The 25,359-nt window shown below is 36.1% G+C and overlaps 1 protein-coding gene across 1 annotated transcript in view; it reads left to right on the forward strand.

The window, feature by feature from the left end:
- Positions 1-25,359, forward strand: part of LOC134651698 (uncharacterized) — a 409,485-nt gene that overhangs the window by 133,196 nt on the left and 250,930 nt on the right. The window lies entirely within an intron of this gene.

Below are 25,359 nucleotides of genomic sequence, written 5' to 3' on the forward strand. Positions count from 1 at the left end.
TGTGCATTCACCTTTTTATTAATAATTATGCAATTTTGAACATCAATTATTTTTACCCGACTACGGCAAAGCAAAAGGAGGGTTATGATTTTGACCCGTATGTATATGGGTGTGTATGTATGTTCATCTGTTCCCTCATAACTTCAAAAGTACGTATCATAACTCGACAAATGAGGTGACATTCGATTCGTCTTGACTGTCCGCTGGTTATAGGCTATATGACGTCACATTAAATTGAATATGGCGCCCTCTAGAGGTCATAAGGTCAGGAACAAAAAAAATTAAATGAAGTAATGATGCCGTGTTATACATTATTTGAAAGAAGCGCATTTCAAGTATGTGCATATTATAAGCTTTTGCTCCCGGCTTTGCTTGCATGCACCCGGTAAAACATAATTTTTTTTGCGGGTAAAACGAATTTCGGATCCACTAGTGCTCAGGATCATAGGATCCTGATCCTGATCATAGGATCCCGTACGTTGTGCTTTTTTGCCAAAGCATGGATAGCCATGCTTTGGCAAAAAAGCCCAACGTACGGGGCACACTACAATGCCGGGCACCGAAGATGCCCTCATACTAAACGCGTACTTACCCATTCAACAACACAATACAGTACCTAAATAACTAAGCCATCATAAGCTTTAAAGTAGGTATAGTGGCATACGACCACGGTTATCCTCTGAATATCTCTAATTTAAAAGATATTACCTAAATATAAAATATTTTGTAAATGCGATTTCGAGATGAAATGTTTTCTTGTTTCATACTTTTAAGTGCGCAGTTTTTAGTAGTCGGGTTTTAGTTTTTGAACTTTTTTTCAGTCTGTAATTATTATTTGAATAAAAAATAATTATTAATGCCAGTAAATAGGTCTTTCCTAGACCGGGAAGACCGATTCGAACGTACTAATCAAGCGTAAATGTGACCTTATTTTGGCATCGTCCGCCCGTGCGTCTTGCTCGTATAATATTGCCTGTATACCAATAAAGGTTTACATTTTTCCTACGCAGGCCGGGTGTTATAAATAAATGCAAAGATTTGTTATAAACTGACATTGAGTTCATTGTAAACATGCTTTTAGTACGGAACAGTTTTGTAAATAAAGGAAAAGTGTCCTTGGCCTATTGGAGATTCGGTATGTTTTTTTTTAATAGTGGGTGTCGCGTTTCTTTAATATTTATTTATTTTTAATTTGTTTAAAAAAATCATTAGTTTTTTTTTTAATAAAATACAGAATATTTTTACTTTTTTATTTAATTGAATTATTTGTAAACATTTATTTTACAAAGAAGTAAAAAGTCGCATCAAATCAAACCAAATGAAAACAAAAGACAGATATCGTTTCTGTTAAACAAACCGAACAACAAACTTCTATTACTTACAAAGAACCCGCCACAACTCACTTTGCAACTAGATCGACAAAGTGATACATCACGGCAATATCAGTTCTGTGTTTTATGTTTCACAATGGCCATAGAAAATACAATCAACCGTCTATGATATGTTTACAGTTTTGCTTTAGGTCCATTGAAATATGTCAAAACAAGTATCTATTCAATTCAGCAGTGGACAAAACTCCACACTGCAGCAAAATAAATATACAAATTATAATTAGTTTGTAATTCCACTAACACTATTTTATAAGTTAAATGTAAACGTAACTAACAACTATAGATTTATATCCGAAATAAAATTATTTTATTTAATATGATACAAATCGCATAACGGACATGAAGAGAACAATCTCACATCTGAGGATACCGAAGACCGGGCGAAGTGGAGAAGACTGAGCAGGAATGCGGACCCTGGCACTAGGCCGGGAAAACTAGGTTGAAGAAGAAGAATACAAATCGCACACACTCAACTCATGCCCACCTACCTTATCATTATCAACCGCCTTGGGGCCCGATTCGGATTTTGAACTAGATGTCTATTAGACATCACCAAGATACGTCAACGATATTTTTAAGATCTAGCCTGTCAAATTTGACATTTCCGCGATTTTGGAGATACTCTTGAACGATTTTCACAATGTCTAATACGTCTCGTTATGTATTTTTAGATCTCAAAATGATTTTGCAACGATCTTAAAACGATAATTTAACGTAAAAGTGATATTGGTTGCCCGAATTGAGCTGCAAAAGATATCTAGTTGAAATCTAAACTAGTTGGTATCTAATACATATCGTATCGTTCTCTTCGCTAGAACGGATCTTGTTTTCCGAATACCGCAGTTGGTTAAGTGGTAGATCTATCCTTAAATTACACCTAACCAATTTTATGGAGCAAAGCTTGATTGAAGGCAGTTTTGAATAATATTGTCTTTTATCCGACTACAGGCTTTTTGACTCTGAAATGAAAGGTTACGATTTTAGCAATAATTTTTCTTTTAATTTTGCTTTACGCATAAATCAGATTAATATAAAGGCAGAGTAATCATGCCATTGACATGACTAAGCTTCATAAATAAATACGAAAGACGAACAAACGATAATAGCTCCATTTACCTTAATGGCAGCAGTATTCTAAATTCGTTTTATGAAATATAGGCATAAAAGCGTTTTACGGTTACGCTTACAAGCTACATGCTCATCGAATACACATTAAGTATACATATACAAGCGATACGTATAAGTCCAATTACCCAGCAAACTCTATTGATGGAATATAAATAAGCCACTCGTGCAGTTCACTCGGATCTCATAGCAATAAAAAAATGCTTCCAGTTCATTTGCGTTCATGTGTACAACCAGCCAGCCTATTATGGATAGCTTTATCCATCTTTATCCACGTGATAAAATAACTGTCACTGTTTAACACCGTGGGAAAGAAAGTGACGGACACCGTTTTATCATGCTGTCACGTAGACAAGAACGACCATCATATCCGTACTGTTCACGCGTAGAAATGAATACCAGTAGGTACACTAAAATGAAAAAAAAAAGAACCTAGAATAATAAAAATGGGCTAATTCAATAGGCATAAAAACTATGATGTTCCTGAACGCTCAGGACGATAGGAAAGTGCCAAGTTTAGGAAAATGTCGAAGTCGTCCTGAGCGTTCCTGAATAGTGCAATTTCACTCGAATTAGGTACAGTGAAATTACAACTCAGAAAACTGTTATTAGATAAGTACAAGATCTCACATACATAAAACTTAGTCCTAAAAGAAATGAATGTATTTAATACTACATAATATTAAATAGCATATAGGTATAGATAGATAGATATATATATATATATATATATATATATATGTATATATATATATATATATATATCAATTAGTTATAGTAACTCCTAAAAATTATGTAAATAAAGACTACACAAGTAGGAAACTGCATCCAATAGTAAACCCTGGTTTGACCTAAAATAGATAGTAATCGTAACAAATGATATCAATACAACTAGCGCGAGCCGTGCGGGGCACAGCAGGTACTTGCCGAACGACAGTAGGTATATATGTTTGCGTCGAAACAGGGTTTATTACAGGCAGCTGTGTTTTTAATGTATGGTAACTATCTACCTAAGTACTGTAGTTATTTTAGTTTGAGTTTATTTGAGCGCATCGCCAACAAACTGTTTTACAGTTTGGCGAAACTTTAGTTATAAGTACACTGTACTTTGTATTTTGTTAAATAAAATAAAAAAATAAAAAAGTTATGGAGGTTGATTTACGTGCCATTTCGTACCTTGTCACATTGAAACCAGTATGAAAGCTGCTAGGGATTTCATTATTATTGCTACGGGCTCAGCTCAGAATATACAAGGTACAAAGTGGCGCAGAAGTTAAATTCCTTGATCGTACCAAAGGTTTATCCGGAATCTAGATCAAATAGTCTATTGCCAAAATCTTTATTTTTAACCCTTAATCAAATAACGGGAAATTATTTCCTCGTTATCGGCGCCATTACTCAACTTTCAATATCGATTTGCCGGTAACCGATACAGGGGCGATTAGTCGCAGATTTTACAAGTCGATACGTTCCTTTGTAAAATGGTTATTTAACTCGGTAGGTATTCTGAGCTGAGCCCGTACCATGAGTCACTGACATTGTCAAAACTGACATATAGGTACGCTATCGAGAACGTAATTTACTTTCTATACATCTCATTCGCACTAATATGCGAGTATGAGCGAGATGTATAGAAAGTAAATTACATTCTCGATGGCGTTTATGTCAGTGCCAAACTGATGGTAGCCGTACAGGGGCCGTCATCCCAATCGTATATCGAAAAATGTCAATTAGAAAGTAAAAATGTATCCAGATGACAGATAGAACTAAAAGTGACGTGATCACATCATTCTGATGCGTTAGGTATGTTTTTGATGTCTTCTGACCCAATCCTATTGAGTTTTATTCGATATAGCTCGTGTCTCTATCAATCAGGAAATAAATGAATCTTACACTACAGCCAGATAATTCTACCGACGTCTTTTTTGTAGATCTCATTTGGAATTATCCCAGACATTTTTATTTTTAGCAAACTTTTATCTACTGAACTGGTAACACAGCCGAGGTACCTACGCCGTGTGCCGTTATTATTAAACAAAATGTTTGTTTTTTTAGCGTGTGTAACTTAATATCTTAAAAAAAAATTTTTTTCAAACATTAAGCAAAAGGCGGGAGAGAACATTGAATAAGGATCTTCAATACGAGTAATTGATACTCGATAACGTGCAGTTTACTCGAAAAGAATATAAATATAATCAGATTTAAAAATTTGAGTTTAAAATAAAATATATAATATAATTTACTAGCGATCAGCCCCGGCTTCACATGGGTTAACAAATTATACATAAATCTTCCTCTTGAATCACTCTCGGCACGATTCGGGAAATGAATTAGAGATTCACTAGATATGAAATAGTAAAGATATGTGACGTTCCACGGCAAAGCGTTTTTAAGCGAAACCTATAAACCTAGAATACCTATTTATTCTGCTGAAGCGATCGACATCAAAATCAAAGTGATTTGTTAAGATATAGTTAGTGGAAACCGTTTTCTACCGAAATGGAAATTGTATGTAATAAATACCTATTGTCTATTATTCTTCCCTCTTAAGCTTTTTTGATGTCTTTGGCAACTTTTGAAACCCAGTCGTCAGGAGCATATATTATAATGAATATCAAATAACGAACGTAGTTATTTACTATTGTTATAAACTATTTCCTCAAACTTTTTTATGTTTCTTGCTAATTTCAACACTTTATGCTTAAATAAAAAACAAGCGCGAAGAAACGAAGTAAAATTAACCTCAAAAAGGTTCATATTTTATAGGAGCTTCGATAGTAGAAAATATTTAAAGCCAAAGCTCGACCGCAGTAGCACTCAACAACAACATGCCTACGATGTATAGTATACAAATATGTGCAGTTTCGTAGACAGGTTAATCCGAGGTAGTTATGAAATACCAAACAGATTACGTAAACCGAGCAGTGCGGTGCCTCCAATTAGGTGCAGCCTGTGAAATTGAAAATTAAACCCCGAACTCGTACGTTTGCATTAATCCATGCTAGGATGAACATACAAATTACTCCATTTTTCCTTTCCGCGAACGCTCCGACTGTGGTCAAGGTTTTTGAGACTCAAGTATGGGCTAGTTCAACAAAATAGTGTATAGGTTTTCAAGAAATCAACACCGCATATGTGATACACGCGTGGAACTAGTCGTAGGCTATGATAACTGCTTACCATTGAACGAGCCGTAGGTGTGCTGGTTTGTCAAAAAAAATGCAAAAAGCCTACCTACGCCGGATCCCTCAGCCTCATCCTCTGCCCAAGGTTATCGTGGGAAGCGTATAAGCGGTTTCTTGACCGACTGTCAAAAGATCATTAGCGTCAGGAACACTAAGTGTAAGGCCTGAGTGGACGCTCGAGTTGAGCGTGCAGCGGAGCGGGGCGTGCGGCGTGCATGTTAAACAAATGCAAGCGTATAGGAGCGGCCTTAGTGCACGCTGCTCACATCACGCGTGAGCCCGACGCCACGCTGCACGCCCCGCCGAACGCTCCGCTTCGAGCGTCCACTCAGGCCTTACACTAAGTAGGTCAATGAGTATTGTATTATATACATACACTTGATTGGATATGGGATATAATAATATATAATATTATGAAATTATATAATATATATTATTATATAATAATATTATGAAAATGAAAACAGAAATAGAAATGAAAATAGATAACAAAGTATGTAACTTGGGTACAAATCTAATATACAACATGTTGTGTGGCTATCAAGTTTGCACGTCGTGTGCACTGTAGAGTAGGATGTGGTAACCCTCCTGCAGCAATTAATGTCTCCGTGTACGCCCGAACCAAATTCACCCGAATTAGAGCTTTTGATTGTCTACAAAACCAAATATATTTTTTTATCTTTATTCAAAATAAGCTTCCAAAATATAGGTACGTTAAAATCTTCGTTTATATTTCTATCATAAAACTAGTACACATTATTGCTGCGTTCCTATGTTAGGTTATAGTATACAGATGTGCAAGTTGCGGAAAGTTTCCATAAAATTCTCAGAAATTTCATGAAACTTTCTCTAGGAAATATGGGAAATTTAAATTTAAAATTGGAAAGTTTAAATTCTCATACAAAAATGTAAGAACTTTTCCGAATTTTCCTACGTTAAATTTCCGAAACATTTCGCATTTTGGAAAGTTTCCTTAGGTACATCAGTAGGTTATAGCTACTTATGTGAAGTATAAAAAAAATACAAAGCAATTTCATTTTATACTTACCAGAAAATATTTCAATTAACAGATTATTTGAAATAGTCCAGCAATAGGCTTTGCTACGATCCCTTAAATTGGTTGATTGGCTATCTACAAGCTATTTACACAGTTGAATCGCAATCAAATAAAGTAATTGGTTGTAAAGCCGAATTGTAGGTATCAATTCAAGGATCCAATGCACTTTGTCAACAAAATCATCTATTTTTTTTCTATACTATTTTGTAGAGTCTTTGTCCGATAAACTATTTAACGTTTTCTGCTGAAATAGATAAAGAAATTGTCGCTTTTATGACGCCTAGTTTTTGTTACAAATGTATAGTTGTATGTAAAGTCACCTCTCTCTGCAGCTGACTGTACTCAACGTTTTCTTAACGCCCAAAAATGCTTTTTCATATCTGCATTATAATAAAAGGGCTCATCTTATTGACGCTCTTAAATATATGATTATTGATAAGAAGCATATTAGAGTCTACATCAACAATTGGTTACCAAATAACATAATTTATTTACAAACAAGATAATATATGTATATAGTAGTATTACTAAAAGAAATTAAAAACTAGCTTAAATCTAAAATAGGCCCTTGAGGCATTGTACCAAGGATGCTGGCGACATTTCCTCACTGTATTGCAATGCTGATACGTTGTGCGAGGTAGCCGCCAGCTCTTCGGTCACCAGCTACGTCAACCAGACGCTTCGCGATTTCTGCGAACAACTTATGCGCGCTGGGACCCCATGGACCTCTAGAGTTTCAACTCCAAATGGTACAAAATGGTACTCTACCAAATAATTTTATAGGATACCTAATGTACTACACTGCGCGCCCCTCCACAGTATCTACACTCGCATCTAAATAATTATAAACGCACGGACGCACACAACAACAAAGTAATTTTGCCGTGTTTCTTTGCATTGAGTCATAAAATTACAACTGAATAAAATATTTGCCTTTTCCAAGGTAATTTTAGAGTCGCCTAAAAGTCGCAAAACCCTGTAATCCATTAACATAACAAGATCATTTACACGTCAGTTTCGTTTTCAGGAGACAAAACGTTGCGACCTAGTTGTGACGTCACAGGGGATAGGGAAAAAACCCTTTGTGGGTCACGCCATAGCTATATTGAATCACAGCGGGATTCCTTCGCTCAAGCTGTGAATAATTTGCATTTTTTTGGGAGCAATTTGCTGTTTGAATTGTTATTCTGCGAGGAAGGCGCTCAATTACTAAACTGATGGACCAGGCGAAGAGGTGGTTTCCAAAAGCGTAATCGTGAAGCATGAAGATGATCGCGTGTAAGTACACGTTGAGTGAAATTATTAGTGGTATAACGATTATTAATATATATTTTTACTACATACAACTAGGGTTATCAGATGACAGGAATTTTCCTGACATGTCAGGAATGTTGGAATTTAGTCAGGAATGGGGACGGAGCACGAAAATGTCAGGATTTTTTTTGAATTGATAGACTTCTTTATATAGTAGGTACCTTTTTATTTACTTAAATGAATACAAATATGTAATACATTTAATAATACTTAAATTAATAAATCGGGTGCCCATCGCTAACGGCTAGACCCCCCCCCCCCCGGTCGTCGTCGTCGTCAAAAATATGTATGTCAGGAAAAATATTCGGAAATCAGGAATTTTGACAGGAAATTCTAAATTTGTATGTGGTAACCCTACATACAACCGACTATAGGTGACCATTATCGGTAATTTTCGCCATAAAGATTTTCATCAGCCTGAGATAATCAGAGTAGCTAGTTTTGTTTGAGTTATTAATCCCGATAATTAATAATGTATACCTAATAATTATCAATATAGAAGTATATCTATATTTTTTCTCTCTGAAAATATTATTTATCTCATCTGAGCGTTTTCCAAAAAAAAATGTACATTTCATTCATGTCTTCAAAATATTGACTTCTTGGGCTCATTTTACTCAGAATCATTTGTACATTCACGCCTCAAACATGAAAAAATGTGTACCAAAACTTTGTATGAAAAAATATCCATCTAGTGCGTCACGTTCATACAAATAAAAAAAATATTCATACAAAAATGAAAGAAAATCTTGGGACACATTTTTTCATGTATAAGGCGTGAATGTACAAATGACTCTGAGTAAAATGAGCCCAAGAAGTCAATATTTTGAAGACATGAATGAAATGTTCATTTTTTTGGAAAACGCTCATCTGCAGCATGTGCTTTGATAGCTGTTTTTACGATACGTAAGTTAAATCTGTTAAAAGTAGAACTCGAATGTTGATACCTACATATATATACCAATTTACGAATCTTTAAAATATTACTTTGCCTGAAAGTGAAGGTAGTTAAGGAGTTAATAATATAAAGACAGGCAGGGTTGGGCAGTATTTCAATTACATGTATTTGAAATACGTATTTGAAATACAAATTAGTATTTTGTATTTGTATTTCAAATACTACCTCAAAAGTATTTTGTATTTGGTATTTCAAATACTGCACTCACATGTATTTAGTATTTTGTATTTCAAATACTTCAAGCTTCAAAATACATTTCTATAAATACATTTTATTAAATTCTATAATCCTAAAATGTCTAATCTCTCGCACAAGCTGTGAGCCGACCGCGAACCTCCGATCCAGCCGAGATACAATTTTCATTGGCTGGATACTGGATCTATATTAGGTCAACTTCTGCGTGGAACTTTTCGTTTAAATCTAGGGGATAGGGTCATTGCAGTAGTTTCCGTCCATGCACTAGTTTTCGACGACTTGACGGATTATCAAATATATATTTCATTTTTAATTTACTACTTTTTGCGAAATCTTCATCTTCCTCGCGTTGTCCCGGCATTTTGCCACGGCTCATGGGAGCCTGGGGTCCGCTTGGAAACTAATCCCAGTAATTGGCGTTGGCACTAGTTTTTACGATAGCGACTGCCATCTGACCTTCCAACCCAGAGGGTAAACTAGGGCCGTAATTGGAATTAGTCCGGTTTCCTCACGATGTTTTCCTTCACCGAAAAGCGACTGGTAAATATCAGATGATATTTCGTACATAGTTCCGAAAAACTCATTGGTTCGAGCCGGGGTTCGAACTCGAGACCTCCGGATTGCAAGTCGCACGCTCTTACCGATAGGCCACCAGCGCTTCCTTTTTGCGAAATATCATTGTTATATGTAGACAGATATATTGCTTAGATGCCTTAGACATAAGGATTGAAATCAGTCCAAATTTGTGCAGGAATGTAGGTATATATTCAAATTTCGTCAAGTGGACGTAAACTAGAGCTGGACGAAAACTAGCGCAATGACCCTATAAGTTTATATGAAAGGATATTCGTTAACGTTAAAACTAAATGCTAAACAAAAAATAAATAAAGGTATATTTTGTAATTGAAATACATTATTTTAAACACTGTAATTTGTATTTTGTAGTTCAAATACCCGTCACCAAAGTAGTTTGTATTTTGTATTTCAAATACTTTTAAAAATGTATTTTGTAATTTGTATTTCAAATACGTGGAAGCCAGTATTTTGCCCAACCCTGAAGACAGGACTCATAAACTTTTATGATTTTCACGAAAAAGCTTTACTCGTCTGCGCGTACGTTGGCCGCGCCGCGCCGTTAAGCTATTTTGATCCCCCTTGTCTCGAAGCTTAATCTGTGAAGCGCTGGCGGCTGCAGGCAGCATTTGCCACTAACACGTCTGCTTAACACTTTCTAGTTGAAGCATTAAAACTGCAGTTGGTCGTGAAATTATGAAAATATGTAATTACATAGACATTGTGTTTAAATAAACTATGTTAAATAATATAATTGTTACATCTCTGGCCACATCTCTGGTTGATTGACTACGCCAGAAATGTCACCTGATAAAGACACATTTAACCAGTCTAACCAGTAATAGGTACCTACTGTAATTAAACTGTAATCAAAGCGCTTTAATTTTTAATTTTATTTATTACATTAGTTAAGTTTTAAGTAATTATTCGGACGCTATCAAATGAAGGAAGAAATAATTGACTTGGTGCGAGCAAATACTCGTGTCATGGTAAGCTTTACTTTGAACTGGCGGGATTTAAAATTAGATTATGACGTCGCAAGTCTTGTTACTCGTATCCAGTTACAAACTTTACTCCATCGGAGCTTCTCTGTTCGCAACTCGTTGTTGGCAAATCTCTCTTGCGCTTAAGTTACTAAGTAGGTACCTAAAAGAGATATGCAAGAAACTCAAAGCGACGTTAATCTTCTAAAAGACATTAACAAGTATGTTTTGCCCACAGAACAAGTTAGAATGGCGATGCGAGCAGGGTACGTGTCGCCGCCGGTTTTGAGCAAACGCTCGCATGCTACTCGCCCGCGCTGACAGAAAAACGAAGTAAACATGCCTTTTTGCGCCACAATAACCTTCAGGAAGCCAGACATCAAATCTGTCTAAAGGAGGCGTATCCATTCACCACGCACACAAGGCGCTAGCTAGTTTTTACTACCGTTGCGCGAGTGTTAGTAAATGTGGAGAGGAACGAGCGGCGACACCGGTTCCGATACTAACTGCGCGCCATAGCCATTCTAACCTCTTTAATATGTTCTGTGATAATAGTTACTGCATGTAAGACGTTGTTTTCAGGCTCTTTTGTTACTTGCAGCATATTCGTTTTAACATAAAGTAATAGCGAATACCAAACTGTAAATAAGTAAGCGTGAAACAGTGTTTAAATTATACGAAACATGAACACTACATAATCCGTTCACATAACTTTATTTTCACCTGCATACTTAGCCTATTTTGAGACTACTGAGAATTACTTGAGAGTAATCAGTTCAATTAAATTTGAGCTTGTAGTTTAAGAATGATGCACGTCAAAGTTCCATAGTTTTGCCACTGACACACTCACTCACTCACGATCATCATAATTCTATCGTACTTCTAGCAGACCAAGGCCATGGCCTAGTCATTATTATACATATTAAAAATTAAAGATATCTAATATCGATACGGTTTTAACTTTTACAAGCCCTGGCACTAAAATAACCGACTGCATTTCACATTACATCTCAAAACATTTTTGTTGTAGAAGAAATTGTGTTGCGAGACTTGCATGTTTTTACTGTGTTATGTTTTTGATGGGATTTCTTTTACACCCAGCCACTGGTAAGTATAGTAGCTCAAATAATTTTATTTCAAAGTGGACACGGTAAATTCTGTTTAATCCCATTTCTTATAACCTACAATTTTAATTCCTTATTTAAATATAAGTACTAATATAAATCTTTGATATGATTTAGTAGGTATTTATTAGGTAGGTTACGGAATAGGAAGAGAGAATAATATATTTCAATTACCTGTTAATAGCTATAATAATATTTTCTGTTGCGTTGAAAATTTTAACAGAATCGCATTACAAACGTCGAGTGTCATCCCGGTTTAAAAAGCGATTCATTAATTTTCCCCGGAACGGAAATGACTCGCGCGCGCCTCAGAGAGAAGTAATCAAAGGTTGTTACAAAATGGCCGCTTCCAAGAAACAGGAAGCGGAATTTTAATATTCATTTTTCCGATTTTTTTACGAAACGGTTTTATAAGAATTGGCATTGTAAATGAAATTTAAATTGGAAATAATATTTTGTAATAAATATTTTATTTTATATTAATTTTTTATCGAACTTTTAAGAACTAAAGTAGGTAGTTAATGCATTGTAAGTGTATTAAAGTAAAACAATTGCTGGCAACGCAATCGTTAGTGTAAGGCCTGAGTGGACGCTCGAAGCGGAGCGTTCGGCAGGGCGTGCAGCGTGGCGTCGGGCTCACAAGGGATTTGAGCAGCGTGCACTAAGGCCGCTCCTATACGCTTGCATTTGTTTAACATGCACGCCGCACGCCCCGCCCCGCTGCACGCCCAACTCGAGCGACCACACAGGCCTTATACTTACCGTGCCGTGCCTTGTAAATATATTTTTTAACTCCTCGTACGAGCATATAGATAACAAACACTTAAAACATGCTTAGTTTGTAGATAGGCTGGTTAAAGTAAACCACACCACAGTCACAACCTCACAACCCTAACGTTGTATAGAGGTTAATTTGTAGTACTAATGTGACCGCAAGGATCCAACGTAGTGAAATAATTAGAGAAGGCATTTTTAGATTCCCCCCTTTACAGGTTAAATTTCGAAATATCCTTTCTTAGGAGAACTCTTTAGGTACAATATTTGAAGAAAGTTTCACAATGTCCTGTTTTCAACGATTAATGGCTATAAAATAAGTGAAAATCTAAATTTGACCTTTGCCGTGACTTGTAACTTTCAATTTCAACACTCAAAATAATTGAAGTCTCTGTAGTACCTACCTATTGCAACATAAAACAAAGTAAAATGCAAAAGTTAACAAGCGCTTGTATTTATGAATACTAAATGCAAAGGAGTGTTGTAACAAATACAAAACATACTTGAAATATGCGCTCCAAGTTTCTAGATCCATCATCATTAAGGATCTCGTTAGAAAAGTTTCTTGCATACTGTGTAGGATTCTTTAGTTTACCAACTTTCAAGTTTAGTATTTCTCGATTCCCAAGTATGCAATTATACTTACACGTTTTCTTCTTATTATTTTGTGTAATTTAATTATTTTCCATTAAAAACTTCAATGGAAAAACTACTCTACATGGTACTCTAAAATATGTATAGGTATGTTTAATTTTACCGGTGGGATAAAAACTTAAATATAGATATGTTAGCGACTTTCCTCTCGTAGGTAATGGATTGAATGACCTTGTCCACGTCCTTGTAACGGAAGCGCTTCCGGTTCTCAGTAGATTGCACCCCATACATCTCCCAAGATTGGCAGTCAACCTGAAAATGCTTACAAAGTCAAAATAACGTCGAAAACCCCATACAAATGCTACTTACTAGGACAAAAAACTGTTTACCAAAAACTTTTTGAGTAAGTAAATACTATTACCTACCAATGTGCGCGTGTGAATGTCTAATAAAAGATGTTTTTTATAGGAATAAAAGCCGATGTGAATGAATAAACGTGTACGTAAAGCCGACTAACATAATGTTTTAAATACGCAGACACCAAAATGTTCCCTTAAGCATAAGCTGAAAACATATCAAACAAGAGATTACAAAGTATCTCGTATGTAAAAGCTTGAAGACTTACCACAATATAGAAAATCTACGAGCATAAAGGCCGAGCCACACCGGCTGCGTGTGCAGCACACTGCGTGGCGTGCGCTGCGTGACGTGCGCAGCACCCCTGTCACACCGGGTGACGCGCACGTCACGCAGCGCACGCCACGCAGTGTGCTGCACACGCCACGCAGGTGCACGCTGCAGCTCAGTCATGCGTGCAGTAAAATAAAATACTCCTGCTACAGTACCTACATCATGTGACTCCCGTTGCAAATGGAAGCAGCTCACCTAATGCCGCCATTGCAATTATTACACATATAACATGCCTGGTTATTACCTAACATCGATTTGTTCCCACAGGCCAAATTATTTATATAAGACGTATTTTTTTGTAATCTTTGTGCTATGTTGTAAATATACATTCGTATTCACGAAAGATTTTAATTAGTTTTTCTTTTATCACTGAATCCATAATTAAAACCAGCACGCGCACCGACCGAGTTGTAAATAAATACAAGCGAGCTGCGCGTGTACACGCACAGCACCTATGCAGCACCGAGCTGTGCGTGTCCGAACCTGCTCGGTTCGGTTCGCCCTCTCATAGGGCCCGGCCACATGTCAGCGGTGCGGCGGCGCCGCAAACCGCTCTGCGGCGACGTCCGCCGCAACGCAAAATTTTGCGGTGCCGCAAAGCGGTGAGTTTCGCCGCGCGCGGTGCCGCCGAGCGGCGTGCGGCGCCGCAGATTTCTGCCGGTATTTTCTTTTGTAATGATTTGCATCTTCATTCATTATACGAAGATATGGGTTCACCCAAAATTTTCTTTTTCAATTGTTTTTTTTTCTGCGCCTTCTTAATAAAGATAGATAAAGATAAAAGATAGTTTATTCAAGTAGGCATAATTACAATGCGCTTATGAACGTCAAATAAAGCTAGGTAGACCGGCTCCAACCCTACACCTCTGCCCCGAGAAGATTTAAATCCCCCCTCAATTGGAGGAGGGTATCCCAATATGGGACCGGCAACAAACTCGGCGGGACACATCTTTTCAAAAATAATTACATCTTATAATTAACATGCATTACGAGAAAATAAGGGAAAAAATACAATTTAAATTACTATAGAATTCATGCAATTATACACATAAGGTGTAATAGAAATTTGATTTAGAAAATATACATATGTACATGGAATCATACAAAATCGTAGCTCTTTCAGAAAACATATCAAATTCTTACAAAAGGAAAAGAAAATAAAGTTATTAAAAGAAATGGGAAAACATATTATATAAATCTGATTGATTATTATTAATTACCAACATATAATATTTGATGTGCTTTCCTGCTTACCTGAGCTGTGTCACCTATAACTCTATACATAATACAATGTTTTTAATTGCTACTACTTTTTATTAGTTAGTTTCTGGTTTGGACCATGCATGTTTGTCTGTCAAGTAGTCCTCGACTCTGTAATAAGCTTTTAACATCAATTACTTTTTTAAGTAATTCTTAAGAGCTGGAAAGGGTAATCTTAAAGCATTCTCAGGTAACTTGTTATAAAAATGAATGCATTGCCCAACGAATGACTTTTGTACTTTACGGACACGAAACTTTCTGATAGCAAGCTTATTTCTATTTCTAGTGTTAAAGTTATGGACATCAGAATTCTTAGTGAAGGAGTCTAGATTCTTAATAACATAAATAATACTATCATATATGTATTGGGAAGCTACAGTTAAAATATTAATTTCTTTGAAAAGTTCTCTCAATGATTCACGCGCTCTTAAGTTATATATAGAACGAATGGCTCTCTTTTGTAAGACAAATATAGTCTGTATGTCAGCTGCTTTGCCCCAAACCAGAATACCATATGACATTACACTATGAAAATAACTATAATAAACAAGGCGAGCTGTTTCAACATTAGTCAGTTGTCTAATTCTCCTCACGGCGTAAGCGGCCGAACTTAATTTGTTAGCTAGTGTTCCGATATGAGGACTCCATTGTAGATTTTTGTCCAATGTTAAACCAAGATAGCGCTGGCAGTACACCGAGAAATTCAGTAAAATGCTGCAAATGATGTTAAAGGTATGAAAATCGGTACGATTGATCTTTAGGACATTTGAAACAATTTGACCCGAAGCACCATTAAATAAAAAAAAGCGGCCAAGTGCGAGTCGGACTCGCCCATGAAGGGTTCCGTATTTAGGCGATTTATGACGTATTAAAAAAAAACTACTTACTAGATCTCGTTCAAACCAATTTTCGGTGGAAGTTTACATGGTAATGTACATCATATATTTTTTTTAGTTTTATCATTCTCTTATTTTAGAAGTTAAAGGGGGGGGGACACACATTTTACCACTTTGGAAGTGTCTCTCGCGCAAACTATTTAGTTTAGAAAAAAATGATATTAGAAACCTCAATATCATTTTTGAAGACCTATCCATAGATACCCCACACGTATAGGTTTGATGAAAAAAAAATTTTGAGTTTCAGTTCTAAGTATGGGGAACCCCCAAAATTTATTGTTTTTTCATAGATTCATAGATCACACTTTGTAAAATTGAAAATTAAAAAAAAAAACATATTTCATGTAATTATTTTCAAAATTGCTTTCTTAGGGTGAGATATGAGGATATTAGGTATAATTTGAGGTATATTTTACAAAAAAATATTGAACGGTATTGTATCTGGAGAAACCCAAACTTGGTATGTTTTGAAAAATATTTTTATTATAATTTTAAAAAAATGACTCAAATGTAATGATGTGATATATTTTTGGAATCAGCTCAGAAAGCCCTTTCGTTTAATACTAAACACGATAGGTTTCTAAACAAATTTTTCAAAAATTTCATACAAAAAAAAGATGACGTCATAACTGCTCTCGTTTTTTTTATTTGTTGGTGCTTCGGGTCAAATTGTTTCAAATGTCCTAAAGATCAATCGTACCGATTTTCATACCTTTAACACCATTTGCAGCGTTTTTTGGCGAACCGCTATCGCTATAACAACAGCAAGAGCAGAACACGTGTGAAGGAATCCATGTCTGATTAAACAACTGGTAGTCGAATTTTATTCTTTACTATGCAGCGTGGCATCGCACGCGGCGCCGCACGCCGCTTGGCGGCACCGCGCGCGGCGAAACTCACCGCTTTGCGGCACCGCGCGCGGCGAAACGCACCGCTTTGCGGCACCGCGCGCGGCGCCGCGCACCGCTTTGCGGCGCCGCAGCGCGGCACCGCAAAATTTTGCGTTGCGGCGGGCGTCGCCGCAGATTTCTGCGGTGCCGCGCCGCGCGGCGGCGGCGGCGCCGCACCGCTGACATGTGGCCGGGCCCATAGGGATCGCAGTTAAACACAACGTCACCACTGCACGCAACGAAGCGACGTTGCCGCTCCGCTGCGTGGACGCGTGCACGCAGTACGCAGCCGGTTTGTCTCGTCGGAGCTGCGTTGCGTGCAAGTCACGCGTACGCGCACGTCACGCACACGTCACGCAAGCGGTGTGTCCTCTCTTATGTGTTTTCGTATTCTACAACGCAGCGGGACGCGTACGTGTACGTGCACGTCACGCACACGCATCCGGTGTGGCTTGGCCTTTAGTTGTACCTACTATTTAATACATTAAAGGAGGGAAACATTTCTTTTATTTGATGGTTGCCCAAAGAACAAGTGAATACTTACAAGAAATCACGTACGTAACAAAACTAATAAACAATATATGAAAATTACTCACCCTTGTTTCGCCTATTTTCTTTAATATCCATATAACACGAGTAACATTTGAGTAAATTGTATTCTTATTTGAACAAGTTTTAATTTAAAGCTTTTAATTTCAGTCAAAAGCGGAATATGTTGTTGTATCACAAAAACACAGAAAACCTCAACTATACCGCTCAATTTGTAACAATAGAAAAATACGAATAAAACACAAATAAGTGGTCTCTCAACCTACATGCACACACCGTATCTCTGTTGCGTCAGCTATTTTTATTTCGTTCATTTTTCAAAGAAATAGCCTCAGGATTTTCTGCAAATGCGTAAATCCCGTCAACTGCACAAAACTCAAGTGAACTGTGAATTCGAGCCCAGCCTTTCGAGCGACTTAGGGCCCGATTCGGATTTTGAAACAGACATCTATTAGATATCTTTTAGACATCACCAAGATACGATAACGATATGTTTAAGATCTTGCCTGTCAAATTTGACATTTGTGCGATTCTGGAGATACTCTTGAACGATTTTCACAAGATATTATTACGATATTTTAACGTAAAAGTGACATTTGTTGCCCGAATTGAGCTGCAAAAGAGAACTAGTTGAAATCTAAACTACAACGTATCTAGTACATATCCTATCGTTCTCTAGTCTAGAACGGATCTTGTTTTCCGAATACCGCGGTTGCTTTTGAGCGCCCATTTACGCTAAAGTGAATTGCTACTCGGAATATCTCAGTTTTTCTATTTAACACTTCAATGTAACAATTTGTAAGTTAGTCGAGCTGAAACTTTGAAGTTCCTTTTCATAAAAATTGAGGCTGGCAATAGAAGAAAGTGAACATGTTGCTATGCTTATCATAGAAATGAATGCTTATTTTCTTATGGCATGGTGATATTTTATTTAACTCGAAACTTTGAGATATTTAATGAGATAGACGTGTTATTCCATATTTTTTATGTATAAATACGAGTACATACAATTCCTTCTTACTTAAGAATTTGATCAGACACCGGTGACTTTATTTTAGACATCGGTTTCTTTCTTTCATTAATTCCACGACATTCTATATACCTACTGGAGTCCGAACCCATATCCACTCACATGATTCCAGCAACTAGAGTTTCAAGATTGCGCACCTCTAAAATGATCGTCGCAACTCGAGTTGCAAAACGGAGTGTATGCGGTTTTTTATTTATTATCTGTGAAGGGCTGCACAGATACGGCATAAACAATTTTTAAAACACAGACTACCAACGTGACAATATTTAAAAAATGTTTCAACCATATAGACATAACCACAGTATTTCTTATCTATTTTATTTTGCAAGTTGTTCAGGAAGTGCGATGTGTAAAAAGTTGCTGCGTGTTTTAAAATGCCTCAAGTATTCAAATTTAGATATTTCTATTAGTAATGTATATTAAACTACTCCGCGTTTATTGGTCTATTAGTTTAAAACTATATTTTAGACCTACTTAATATTGATGACCAAATAATATCACTTCAAAACAATAGTTCTGTAGATTTTTGACGTGTTTCTTATTTGAATGCCCTACATTTCTAAGATTACTAAATATATCTTGAGCAACCAATAGCCATTAAATAGTTCGATTATTAAGTTACATTAATAAACCATATAATGTATTAAATCACTGTGTATTACACAGGATTAGCGATCAAAACATGTGACGGTAAATTGTAAGTACAAACCCGGCAACTGTGGTTGCTTAAAGCATTTCTGCATATCGTAAGGCATGTGGTGTACTAGACGCGTTGCATACGCGTTTTGGGATTTTTTTTACTACTTACTTATAATTTGTATTTACTAATATTTCTTTGCTATTTACATTGAATAAACTAAATAATTATACGATTAAATAAATAATTAATTAGGTATTACAATTTTAAAGTTCCTATCTCTGTTGAACATCTGCACCACGCGCTGTTGTGTCTCCACCCTAAATGGGTAGCCATCTTTATTTTTGAGATGGAAGAAGTCAGTTTACCGGCTTATTTACGTTTGTAATCAGTATAATTTTATGTGTTAATAGTTATTATTGGTTTATTGTGCTTAATATGTTGTGAAGTGTGTGTTATGGTGGATGTATTAAACGTGTTAGTGTAGTTATAAGTTAGTTCGGTTGTTGGTGATCGGAAATTATAAAAAGTAGGTACGTAGATACTCTTTTGTTATTTTAAGTTATATAGCTACTATCATCGTTATAATTGCATAAGTTATGCATTTTATTTCAAGATTATTAGTGTCTTAAACTGTTTTTTACTATATTTTAGTACTTCAGTGTCTAAATTAGCCACAAAAAAATCATGAACATAATATCTAGTTTCACAGCAGATTGAGCAATTCGAAAGTTTCTTATCGGAATTTGAATTAGTTTTACTCTGCAATTTCATAGGTGAGCTATCAAGGTGTTTAGTACCAATTAAAAGCTTATTAAGTCTTCTTTAAATTGAATACAAAAAAAAGATACGTTATCGATTTAGATTTTTAAATAAAAATAGTTTTCTACTATAACGCGGACATTATTTCATTGGGTAAACTTTGTGAATTTTTAATAATTATTTTTAGTATAACAGCACAATGCTATAGTAGTAAAATAAATTCTTTGTTTCTTTAACATTAAAAAACCAAAAGAATCGTTGAAAATGCTTTAGCAGAAGTAAAGTTATCGATTTTTGAAAATATCATGACACTGTGCCGTCGTATCTGCAAAATGGCAGAGCAGTTCAGGGCACCTTTTGTTAAAATCGGAATCATGTGAGTGGATATTAAACAATTTTTCATTGATGTACCTATTTGCTTGATAAAAAAAAAACAACAACGGTTGCACTCCGGGAGTGCCGATAGAAGTGAAAACTCACCTCACTATGTTACCGACGCCCGGTAACACGATACATACGTTTAGCGGAGGTATTCTATTTATTTATTTATTATAATTATATTATTATCATTCTCAAATAAGATCACATTTTCTCATTGACATGTTTATTTACATACTGCCATGACGTCAAATTATTTGAACATAGGTAAAGAGTCTTGAAAAGGAGTCCGCAACATAAATGTCAAATAACATTGAGTTTTTCTTTATTGCTTTAAATGCCATTTAAATTATGAGTGGCCACCTTACGGGGCTTACGGTCACGTGATCGCCTTACGCCCCTTACGGTCACGTGATCGCCTTACGCTGTCTCGAGTTTATCATTTTTTCCCCACCTCAAAAAGTGCCCAGCGCCGCTAAAGAAGTTTTCACTTCAAAAAACCTGGGATTGCTTTTGGAATTTATTGCTCGAGAATACTAATAAGCAATTGAATGAATTTTGAAATGGCTCTTATGCCTAATGGGACATAATTCGTCCACGTAGAAGTCGCTACGCTGTAATGTAACCTTATTCATGAAATGTTTCCCCAGTGGGAGACAAAAGACGTCAAATGTCATATAAAATTACGCTAAGAAAGTAACATGAGTACGAGTAGAACATCAAACGCAATTCTGTATTAATTAACGCTGATTCTTCCGGGAGGAATAATTATATTCAAACCAACGTCATATTATTTGCGTTAATAATAAGAAGTGAGAGTGCAACTGAACTAATTAGGCATAAATGTTCATATCTTACAATTGTGTAAATGTTCAATTTCAAAGTTTCTATTTTAGTTATGTTTGCATTCGATAAGTAGTTCACTGTTTCGCCACCATAAGCCCGAAATCTCATCTCCACTTACAACTCGTATTATTGATATTATTAATTCTGAACACGGTTTAACAGGGTGTAATAGGCTAATAGCATTAGATACTTTTAATGATCTATGAAATTCAGATAGTTTTCGATTAAATATAAACAGCGATAGATTTTGAATAAACCATTACATATCTAATTTAATACCTTTAAACGAGCAATTCTTGTTTATTTATTAATTAATTTATATATATATATATATATATATATATATATGTATATATATATATATATATGTATATATATATATATTTCGGGGATCTCGGAAACGGCTCTAACGATTTCGATGAAATTTGTTTTCGGGGGCGAAAAATCGATCTAGCTAGGTCTTATCTTTGGGAAAACGCGCATTTTCGAGTTTTTATATGTTTTCCGAGCGAAGCTCGGTCACCCAGATATTTTTGTATAAAACGTGAAGCAAAACGATCCGTCTTGTCAATACAGCCTGCTCTGATAAAGTTTTAAGCCTCTGAATACTAATTTGTAAACCGTACAGTCGATCAGTCACACGTTTCCGTTGGCAAGAGCATCAAAATAAAATTATATGCCATTAGGGCTGTTATTATTCCATTATTCAAATAAATGTAGGACGGCCAAAGTCCGTATTCTGTGCTAAACAGCCACTGAGCGATTTTACGTCTTTCTCTTGCACATTGTAAATATTGCGTAAGATGAGAAGGAGCCGCAAGCGATTCCACATCCATATTCATTTGCGCATGACGAATAGAATCTTTCGCGTCGTACCAGAGGTGAAGCCGGATACTGTATGCAAATTTAATGTATCTTGGTTTCAGGAAATGATTACCGAGAGAATCGGTAATGACAAAATCAGTCGGAAATAGAATGTCCCTTTATCAAACTAAATAATATTTTCAATGTACTTAAAATTCCGTCTAATTGACATTGCCCGTCAGTCTTGTCACCGTACAGGCATAATCAATTTCGTAATACATTGCGTGTTCGATTAAATTTTAAAGTGTTTTAAAATACAAACCACAAGTTATTTTTAAAAGTCGCTGAACAAACATTGTCTAGTTTGAGGAGTAGAATCTACGTTTTAATTTTTCGCCCGCGTTATAGGCCACACACTGTATATTCGCTGTAAATAATATTTCATTATAAATACTCATATCTAACTCCGCGTAACATTCAATATAAATTAGTGCGATAGCAAGGGCACTAAAAAACTTATTATTAAATGGGCTAACTATAATGCTATAATATTATGTTGTTTGTAAAGACAAACTGGGGCAGAATTCGGTCCCGTGACAGACGGGTGTCGTGCCTGTCTGCGAGTGCCTTAAGGATAACATATTACTTCTCTTGTTGTGTCGCAATGCCATCAACAAAAGTAGCGCCACATGTCTCCCTTCTATTACTTTGTCAAGTCAAAATTGCGCACCTGGCAAAAGTACAGGAGCGGAATTCGGATTATAAACATCTGTTATTAATTTGATATTTAATTGGGTGATGATTTGAGCGCATCTTTTGCGTTTATTGAAGTGAAAACTTATTTAGCGGCCCTGGGCACTTTTTGAGGTCGGGAAAAAATTATAAACTCGAGACAGAGTAAGGCGATCATGTGACCGTAAGGGGCGTAAGGCGATCACGTGACCGTAAGCCCCGTAAGGTGGCCACTCATAATTTAAATGGCATTTAAACCAATAAAGAAAAACTCAATGATATTTGACATTTATGTTGCAGACCTATGTTCAAATAATTTGACGTTGTCATGGCAGTATCTAAATAAACATGTCAATGAAAAAGTGTGATCATATTTGAGAATGATAATAATATATAATAAATAAATAGAATACCTCCGCTAAACGTATGTATCGTGTTACCGGGCATCGGTAACATAGTGAGGTGAGTTTTCACTTCTATCGGCACTCCCGCAGTGCAACCGTTGTTGCTTTTCTAAACATAATTCCAGTAGGTACTTACATCTCGCTATCTTTGATAAATTCTGTTATGACATAAACACGCGAATACTAATTTAATAACGTAATAATGTAAGAGCAATTGCCTTTATTCGCTAAAAGCCCATTACACGAACGAGTATCTCTGACTCAATGTACCGTCGCTCTCAGATATATCGGAGCGGCCAAGGTGCTCACAAATATCTGAGCACGCCTTTATTGTCAAGGCTTTAAAGTGCTTGTTCAGATATTGTGAATACCTTGGCCGCTCCGATATATCTGATGGTGACTGTACTTAGTTTATTAATACTCGTAAGTCACGACTTTCGGTCCAATTCTAACAATGCTTACGTTTAAGTAGGGATGTACCGACTAGTCGCCGACTAGTCGGGAAAGCCGACTATTCGGCCTCATTTGTAGTCGGCGATTAGTCGGCGACTAGTCGGCAAAAATAACCGATTAGTCGGCACTTTATAAGTGACAGAAAAACAGGGCAAAAAGAAATAAACAGCATATATTTTCATAAGCTTTTTACCTATTTTACCCAAATTTTTATTTAGGATGTTTACGAAAACTTTTGTTCGAAATTATTGACCTTGTGGTCGCTTTTTTATGTCCGATTGTGCGGTCGCCGTATGAAATATAACCTTAGGATTTTTATATTACATTTTTTAGCCTTACTATATGATAAATAGCGCAACAAAAGAGTAAAACGATTGTTTTTTAGTGCATTTGAATCGAACTTAGACCAAACTAATGATCTGGCCGACTAGCCGACTAGTCGGCCGCTTAATCGGCCATACGAGCACCGATTGGTCGGCTAGTCGGCTAGTCGGCCAAATCAATAGTCGGTACATCACTACTTTTAAGATGTCACAGTTATACGATACCGCTGTCAACGTCAAAAGTGACATTTCTTCAATCAAAAACGTTACTTTATGAATTCATGATTATTATGGTAATGCGTAACACTCACGGCAAAATTAAATTATTTCAATACTTCGACAATTCCATGTTATGAAGCGTGCCAACATCGTGGCTAATGAGAAGTCATTATGCAACGTGCTTATTACATTAACATTAGCACTGACCACTTTCAAAAACTCTTATCTAATATCTCTAAGCTATTACAATAAGAACCTTATTCCTTAGTCCCATGGTGGTAATTTGAACCAATAGTAAAAATGTCACTGGAGGTTACGAGAGGTTGAGGCTGAATATGACGAGGGCGGGGTTGTAAAATATGTAGCCGTTTATCACTTTGGCTGTGACAGTAGCCGTAATACGCGTACGGAACGAATCATTAGAGCAGTCGCATTCAGAAACGAACACTTTACAATTCAATTTCCAGTAAGGGGTCCAAGATATAGTTTTATTGGTGCTAGTTTAGTTATGAATGTATATTTTTTTTTTAATGTCACAATATTTTCTTTGCACATAACGAGCATCTTCATTTACATTCATGTTTAGGGTTCCGTAGCCAAATGGCAAAAAACGGAACCCTTATGGATTCGTCATATCTGTCTGTCTATCTGTCTGTCTGTCCGTCCGTATGTCACAGCCACTTTTTTCCGAAACTATAAGAACTATACTGTTGAAACTTGGGAAGTAGATGAATTCTGTGAACCACATTAAGATTTTCGTACAAAAATAGAAAAAAAAAACAATAAATATGGGGACATACTTAGAACTGAAACTCAAAAAAATTTTTTCATCAAACCCATACGTGTGGAGTATCTATAGATAGGTCTTCAAAAATGATATTGAGGTTTCTAATATCATTTTTTTCTAAACTGAATAGTTTGCGCGAGAGACACTTCCAAAGTGGTAAAATGTGTGTCCCCCGCCCCGCCCCCTGTAACTTATAAAATAAGAGAATGATAAAACTAAAAAAAATATATGATGTACATTACCATGCAAACTTCCACCAAAAATTGGTCTAGATAGAAATAGATCTAGTAAGTAGTTTTTTTTTAATACGTCATAAATCAACTAAACAGGAACCCTTCATGGGCGAGTCCGTCTCGCACTTGGCCGCTTTTTTAATTATTTTTTTGATGAAGTGAAAACGTGTCATGTTGCAAAATTGCGAACACA

The sequence above is a fragment of the Cydia amplana genome, chromosome 10, assembly GCF_948474715.1.
Source record: "Cydia amplana chromosome 10, ilCydAmpl1.1, whole genome shotgun sequence".
Classification (NCBI taxonomy): domain Eukaryota; kingdom Metazoa; phylum Arthropoda; class Insecta; order Lepidoptera; family Tortricidae; genus Cydia; species Cydia amplana.